The following is an 8,725-nucleotide window of genomic DNA, read 5'->3' on the forward strand; positions in this document are numbered from 1 at the left end:
ATTACTCAAAATAAATACCTTTATAAAACAGAATCATCTGTTGAATTACCACTATTCAGCTAAGAGACAAATCATTATAAGATTATCAAGTTATCCATTATTTTCCAATTATTTTCTCTGATTATACGACCAGTTTAATGTTTTCACACTGATAATAATTTTTTACCAGAATATACTGTTTTGAAACAAGGAGTAAAGATATGGGTGGTATCTCTCATTTATACCAGAAGACCCATTTAAAAATATCAGATTCCTATGTCTAGGGCTGTAATATTTATTGACTTAGAGAATTTTAGTACCTATTGGAGCAATACTCCTACCAAGAGACATAATGTATTTCAGTTGAATTAAAAGTAGTAGTTAAGATGCATACTGATTTTATTTTATTTTTTAAAGTTTATTTATTTTTGAGACAGAGAGAAACAGAGCATGAACAGGGGAGGAGCAGAGAGAGAGGGAGACACAGAATCTGAAACAGGCAGCACAGAGCCTGACACGGGGCTCGAACTCACGGACCGTGAGATCATGACCTGAGCCGAAGTCAGATGCTTAACCCACGAGCCACCCAGGTGCCCCAAGATGTATACTGATTTTAGATTCCAAATGCCACTAGCCAAAGAAGTGGATTATGGAATAGATTGAGATTATTAACTCCGAATATCAAGGGAAATAGATTACAATAAGGTGGAGAAGGGAAAATTTTGTACTTTTAAAGGTGATGTAACTTACCTTTTATATATTACTATATCTGATGGTAATGGGTAGTGAATACAATGTTGGACACATTGGACATTGGTCACTGATAGATACAAGAAGTTACCATGAGTGTCTGAGACTGCTCAACATTCCACCAAAGTAATTTTTCATCTTACTAAATTGTATCCTCCTTTACCCACTAGCATAAAGTTATACCTAGAAAGAGTGAGAAGTTTATTTCTGTTTGTAGAATGGCTACAAATTGCATTGATGCTGAAGATATAACACTGCTTTTAGGGAAAAGTAAATAATGGATGTACTATTCCTTCAGTGAAAATAATTCATTGTGGGATAATCAACTTAAAGGACTCATAAGTGACTCACGCTTAACCCCATATTAAAAGCAAATCAGAATGAAACAATGAAAGGGGGAGCATTAATGAGAAAATCACAAGAAAGTAGAATTAGTATAAAGATTTTTTCTTCCATAGGATTTTTCCCAAAGCTTGCTTGACATCCTTGTTTCTTAAAGAGTAGATCAGAGGATTTAACATGAGTGTGACCAATATATAAAATACTGAAGCCACTTTACACAGTTCAGGATTGCTTGGAGGTGTGAGATACACAAATGAGACAGTCCCGTAGAGCAAACTTACCACTCCCAAATGAGAGCTGCAGGTGGAGAAGGCTTTCCTTCTCCCTTCACTGGAAGGGATTTTCAAGACTGTGGTCCCAATGTACATGTAAGATACTACAATAACAACTATGGTAGGCAAAATAATGAAGGCAACCAAACTAACAGACACCATCTTATTGACAGAGAGATTGGAGCAGGAGATCTTCTCAATTTGGTAAGAATCACAGTAGAAGTGATCAATGACTCGGGAAGCACAGAAAGACACTGAGAATGTTGTGCTGACTTGGAGGATGGAACTGAGCCATCCACAGAGATAGGAACCAGCCACCAGCTGAGTGCAAAGGCGTCTTGACATGTGCACACTGTAAAGAAGAGGGTTGCATATGGCAATGAAGTGGTCATATTCCATGACTGCCAGGAGAAAAGCTTCTGTAGCCATGAAAAATGCATAAAGAAACAGCTGAGCCACAAAACCTACAAAAGAGATAGTCCTTTTCTCAGACAGGAAGTTGACCATGGCTTTCGGGGCAATAACAGTGGAGTAGGAGAGGTCAATGAAGGAGAGATTGCCTAGAAAGAAACATTGGTGTATTCAGCTGGCAGTCTGTCACAATGATTGCCATCATACTAATGTTACCCAAAAGGACCATGACACAGACCAGCAGGAATAGGAGGAAGAAGAGAATGTGGAGTTCTGGACAGACACTGAAGCCTACAAGAATGAAGTCAGTTACATCTGAGTGGTTGCCTGCCCCCTTATCACCCATGGCAAGAACCTGATAAGAGGTACAAGACAAGATTAAACATTAAACTTTCTATCTATTTACTGGTATCATAAAATATCCTTTTTCTCCTGTGGAAGACATTAAAATTTGTGTTCTCCACTTGTGTTAGGTATGATTTGCCCCGCCCTTTTATAGAAAGTAAATCTAAGGTATATTGTGATTGTCCATCAGCACACAGCATGTAAGTTACCTAATTCATAGTTTTTTTTTGTTTTAATTTTTTTTAATCTTTATTTATTTTTGAGAGAGAGACAGAGTGTGAGCAGGGGAAGAGCAGAGAGAAAGGGAGACACAGAATCCAAAGCAGGCTGCAGGCTCTGAGCTGTCAGCACAGAGCCCGACGCAGGGCTTGAACTCACAAACTGTGAGATCATGACCTAAGCCGAAGTTGGATGCTCAACCGACTGAGCCACCCAGGCGTCCCAATTCATACTTTTCTAATATGACTCTCCAAATCCAGTGCTCTTCCCATTTAGCACATGTGACACTTATGCGTAAAGCATGATTTCTTTGTATCTGTTTAGCTCTTCATTTTATTTTTGTGGTAAGTTTAATATATCTGAAAGTTTTAGACACGTGTAAGTATTTGTTCTCATCTTTAATTTTAATTTCATATTCATTTTATTCTTGATAATGCTTCCAATTTATGATAGAAGGATCTAACTAAAGAATGAAGTAAAACTCCATGAAACAGGCACCTAGATGGGTCAGTTGGTTAAGCATCCGACTTCGACTCAGGCCACGATCTCAATGTTCATGGGTTCGAGCCCCACATCAGGCTCTGCGCTGACAGTGCAGGTCTGCTTCAGATACTCTGTCTGCCTCTCTCTCTCTGCCCCTTCCCTGCTCACTCTCTCTCAAAAATAAACATTGAATAACTTAATTAATTAATTAATTAATTAAAACTTCATGAATAGACATTAGACCCAAACAGAGATTAATATTTAAATAGTTTGTGAGAGTTAAAAAGAGGTTACCCCCAAGATATTTAGTTTGGTATCCAAAATAAAAACCTTGGAAAATAGAATGCATCATCACCTTCTTGAAGTGGACAAAGCTCAGACATGCCACGAGGAGGAAAGATCCATGGATTCTACATACCTCTGTACAAATCTGTCAAGAAGCCAATTTAGGGGCGCCTGGGTGGCGCAGTCGGTTAAGCGTCCGACTTCAGCCAGGTCACGATCTCGCGGTCCGTGAGTTCGAGCCCCGCGTCGGGCTCAGTGCTGACAGCTCAGAGCCTGGAGCCTGTTTCGGATTCTGTGTCTCCCTCTCTCTCTGCCCCTCCTCCGTTCATGCTCTGTCTCTCTCTGTCCCAAAAATAAATAAAAAACGTTGAAAAAAAAAAAAAAAAAAAAAAGAAGCCAATTTAATTTTAAACATCTGCGCAAATGAAAAAAAAAAAGAAAAGAAAAGAAATTTCAAAACAATGTATTGACAAAACTTTGGAGAAGTAATTTTATGATGTCTCCATTTAGAATGAGATCCATGAACATATTAAAATTTTTAAGACAATTATTCTGAACCTGTCACACAGTTAGAAATAGTCTGATTTGTCTTGTCCTATAACTTCGGAAAGTCTCTGTTTTCTCCAATAAAGTGACACAGCTATTTCTTTTATTCAGATTTTAAAATCAATTGTGATTTAAACCACCCAACTGAGGGGACAGTTCATGTGGCTTATCAAAAGTGCCAAATGATCTAAAAAGTATTCATTTTTTGATTTGGCACATGTGGACATTGTCACCATGTTCTGCTCTCAGTCTTCATCAGGCATGTGACTGTCTGTCTTCAGTCCTCTGCCCTTGTCCCTCAGCTCCTACCGCTCTCAGCCCATCTTTCTCCTCTCCACCAGATACCAACCTTCTCAAAATGTTAGTAACTTAGTGTCCATGAGGAAAAAAACTGGCAAAAGCTCCATAATCATATCCTGAGGCCTCTTCCTTACCCTATTGCTCCAAGGGCAAACCGAAATCCACTGAAATAATCTTAATTAAATTTATTTTTGAGAAAAGCATGAAGTGCCCATGTTGACCTGTATAAGGACATTTGCACTTAAACATCGTTGTAAAACTAGGTTTAAAGGAATAAGGATTTCACAGTGAGGGGCACCTTGGTGGCTCAGTTGGGTAAGCATCCAACTCTTAATATCGGCTTTGCTCATGATTTCTCAGTTTGTGAGCTCAGGCCCCATGGTTCTCCCTCTCTCGCTCTTTCTCAAAATAAATAAAATAAACTTTAAAAAAATGTTTTAAAAAAAGATTTAACAGTGGAATTTCAGGCATCAGACATCATTTGTAAGTGAGTAAAGGCAGAGAAGAAAGATTTTAGATTTTAGAGAAAGTAACAAGTCCTTGTCAAAGCTACCAAACTCAATCATACAACTGGATATCTGGCAGTATTTTAGCAGAATTTTTTTTGTTTTATTTATAATTCCCATTATTATTAACCAAATTCTATTATATTGCCTGAAACTGTACCAGCCAGTAGGCAGTGGCAGGAAATCATTGTTTTGAGATTGTTATTTTTTTCAAGAGTAATGTGGATCCATCCAATCGTTCATTAAGTCACTGAACACTGTGGACCACCTATGGTATGCCAACCAAAGTACAGGAATACACAAGTACCAGAAAGGTCTTTCTTCCCAAGGTACAAGTGCCTTGCATTTTCTTCTTTGCCTACCTTTTTATTATGAAATAACCAGTATGTTATGAATTGCCCTTCAGGAAAAGGGATATGATCTTTTTGAGGTGCATACCAACTTTTTTTTCCTATTTATTTATTTATTTATTTATTTATTTATTTATTTATTTTAAAGCTGGCCAACCAATATCATCAGTTCCCATACTTTTTATGTTTTCACAACTGTGAGTACCTAAAACCTGGGCATCCCTGTCCTAGATGCCATCCCCAGCCCCTGCCCTCACAGCCTTGTTCTCAGAGGCCGGGCCTCAAGGCTCTGGGAGCAGATCGTGGGCTTCTGGAAGCCAGGGAAGGCAGAGAGCACAGCTCCTTCTATCACCTGCACTTGGTCCAGTGACTGGCAGGAGCCCATCTCAGGGAAGAAGGGTGAATGAATGAACTTGCCTGCTGCCATTCCCACCCCTGCATCTAGGCTAACAGGTTTCAGCCAAGTCTGGGCATTAGAATCATCTGCAGCTTTAAAATTTTCTGATGCCCAGGACTCAACAACAGAAGTCATGATTTAATTAGTCTGAGGTGTACCCCTGAGCTCTGTATTTTTTTTTTACTTTCTATAATTTATTTATTTTTTCGAATTTACATCCAAGTTAGTGCAACAATGATTTCAAGGGTAGATTCTATAAGCCCCTTACCCATTTAGCCTATCCCCCCACCCACAACCCTTCCAGAAACCCTCTGTTTGTTCTCTATATTTATGAGTCTCATGTTCTGTCCCCCTCCCTGTTTTGTTTTGTTTTTTTAACTTTTTTTTTAATTTTTTTTTTATTCATTTTTGAGACAGAGAGACACAGAGCATGAACGGGGGAGGGGCAGAGAGAGAGGGAGACACAGAATCGGAAGCAGGCTCCAGGCTCTGAGCCATCAGCCCAGAGCCCGACGCGGGGCTCGAACTCACGGACCGCGAGATCGTGACCTAAGCTGAAGTCGGCCGCTTAACCGACTGAGCCACCCAGGCGCCCCCCCGCCCCGTTTTTATAATTATTTTTGCTTCCCAAGAGGGGCTTACCAACTTTTAAAAATAATTTGTAACAAGTATATTTTACCAATCATAGAATAATTTTTATGCACGAAGGCACACATATACTCATAAATGACTAATTATTTGACTGAAATAAACATAAATTTATCTCATCTTTTACCTGAATATTCCTTTCTTTACTTTTCTTGAGCAATTTGCTAATGATAGATGCAAGGATGCAAAAGTTACTGTGTTTAATTCTAGAAATGCCAAACAATTTATGAAGCTAAACAAAGGAAAATTAAAGACTATGTCAAAACTAAGCCTTTTCAAAATTAAAATTTCGCACAAACTATAAAAACCTTGTTTTAAAATACATAACCTTATTCTATAGAAATAAGCTCTGCTCATAGATGAATAATACCCCATTCTTCCATTAAGAGTATCTTTCTACCTCCGTTAGCAGTGTTTCTACCTGAAAAATCCCCTGTAATTGTGTACCTTTGTAGAGACAAGAGAATGGAAGAGGTGGTCCAGTGAAGCCTCTTCCAAACCTGTGAATGCTTCTTTATCGAAACTGAAAAGAAAATTCAACTGAGACTGTAGAGCTGCCCTGTGTGAGATGCCTCTTCTGTAAGGGGGGGGGGGGGGGGGGGGAGGGTATCTCACAGGCCTCAGAACGAGGGCGACGACAGCAAATGGGAATTTAAGTAGGGCAAAGACAGAATCAGCAGTGAATAGTGCAGTCCCTGATGGCCTGGGGAACACAGCAGGAAGAGTCATGGTGCCCTTAGTTAACTCTACTGCAACCATTTCAGGTCATTATTACATGTATTGGGTTGAAAGAGTTCCTCTGAGGGAGGCTAAAATTAAGTCAATTATGGGATAATAATAATGGCAGGCTCCAGATCCATCCCATGAGGACCATGTAGAAGAAACAAAGAGAATGAACTTCATTCACCTTGAATCATCTCTGGGTCTTTTTGGACAGGACTTCTTATTAGGAAAACGTGTTTTAAGGTTGACATACCATATTTTACATAATTTCCATTCCTGAATTCAATTTCTGCCTTCTAGAGTCACATGTACTGATGCTCTTACATGACAGTGCAATGTCTTATATTGTCTCTTTTTTCTTGTTGTAGCTTACTCTCTGCTAGATGATTTTTATTTTGCACATTATACATAGATTATATTACAATGTTACCAGTGTATTCATAATTAAAGTTAATAAGTATCAGTCTACTAAGAAGCCCAATTATTTGAATATAAATGACAATTATTATCTCAAGGCCTTGTTATCTCTGGTGGAATAAAACTTAGTTCTAGCTAGACTACAAGTCTGTGGATCCAGATATAAGAATGTACGTATTTCAATGAAATACAAGAAGTAATGAAAAAGAAATGAGCTTTAAGGAAATAAACACGTAGAACTGTACCCATCCTTAGTATACCTTACACTGAATTTCAGTGACCAAAGACAGAATATAATGCCCAAGATAAAATGTTTAAATAACATTTTCTTTAGCATACTTGCCAGCTAGCTATTGCAAAAATAAGGTATAAAAGGGAAACACAAATTTTAGTGTTATATAACCTCAGGTGACTGGGGTCATCAACTAGGCAATTCTGCTGATCCTGGCCATGAAGCCTCAACTGTCGGCCAGTTGAGGATGGCCTTAGCTGGGATGACTCAGGCAGCTTGTCTCTTCTCTGTATTGTGTCCTTTTTCCAGGAGGCAATGTTGGATATGTCTTGTTGTGATGTTTGAGAGAGAATAGTGAAAGCAGAAATGCACCAGTACTTTTTCAGTGTAATAATCCTATTGGCCAAAGTGAATGATATGGCTGAATCAAGGCATGGGACAGAGCAGCCTTGCCTGAGTGGGAGAACACATAATTACATAGCACAGAGCATGGGCAAAGGGAGGGGTGAAGAACTGGGATATTTTCAACATAGGGGCTCTGTTCTGAAATGGAGTACCACTGGTTCTTTTCAAAGGCCTTAACACAGGTCCCTGGCATATGCTTCTTATTAGGTTGGGGGAAACTTCTCACACTTCAGTGCGATCTGAGGGATATTTTAAGTTTTCCTATTCTTGTGCCTATTAGAAATTCCATTTTTTCATTTGTTTTTTCCCACACAGAGGCCAATAATATTCAGGTCCTGAAGTTATTGATGTTTTTTTTCCACCTTCTTGTTCTTTAAGAATAACAGTCATACTTTGTCATCCAAATTTATCATAAAATTAGTCACAAGATTTGGTTTTGCTAGCTAGATGTTGTGCTCATGTCACTATTTGGGAAGTCAATCATCTTGCTATTTGTGTTCTACTTGTCCTGTTTGTCCTTTGTTCCATACTTTTTTGCTTTATTTTGGATTGAGTATTTTATTAATTTTTCTCCTTTGTTTCCTTATTAACTATAACTTTTTTGTTTTGTTATGTTAGTGGTTGCTTTCAGATTTACACTATACATTATAAATTTACCGCAGCTTATTTTCAAGTAATACTATACCAGTCCATGTATATTAAAACAACTTTATATAATCTACTTTTATTTCTGTCCTCTTAGTCATACATTTTTCTTATGCATGTTATAAATTTGGCCATACAATATAAACTTTTTGTTTAAACAATTATTTTTAAAAGATATTTAAGTAATAAGAAAATGATTACGTATTGACCAATGTAACTCCTATTACATTACCAATATAATTCCTGTGGCTTTTTATCCTTTTATGTAGATCCATATTTCTCTCTGGTATCATTAATCCTTTTGTCCGAAGGATTTCCTTTAACATATCTTGTTGTGTGGATCTGCCAGTGGTGAAGTCTTTTGGCAGTTGCGTGTTTGTAAATGTCTTTATTTCACCTTCATTTATTGAAAGAAATTTTCACTGGATATAGAATTTTAGGTTGACAGGATTTCCATTTGGCACTTTAAA

General features: G+C 38.0%; 1 pseudogene; it reads right to left on the reverse strand.

Moving 5' to 3' along the window:
- Positions 1 to 1,160: 1,160 nt before the first annotated feature.
- Positions 1,161 to 2,100, reverse strand: LOC131484019 (olfactory receptor 9K2-like; annotated as a pseudogene).
- Between the last annotated feature and the right edge of the window lie 6,625 nt (positions 2,101 to 8,725).

Source organism: Neofelis nebulosa, chromosome 8 (genome assembly GCF_028018385.1).
Source record: "Neofelis nebulosa isolate mNeoNeb1 chromosome 8, mNeoNeb1.pri, whole genome shotgun sequence".
Classification (NCBI taxonomy): domain Eukaryota; kingdom Metazoa; phylum Chordata; class Mammalia; order Carnivora; family Felidae; genus Neofelis; species Neofelis nebulosa.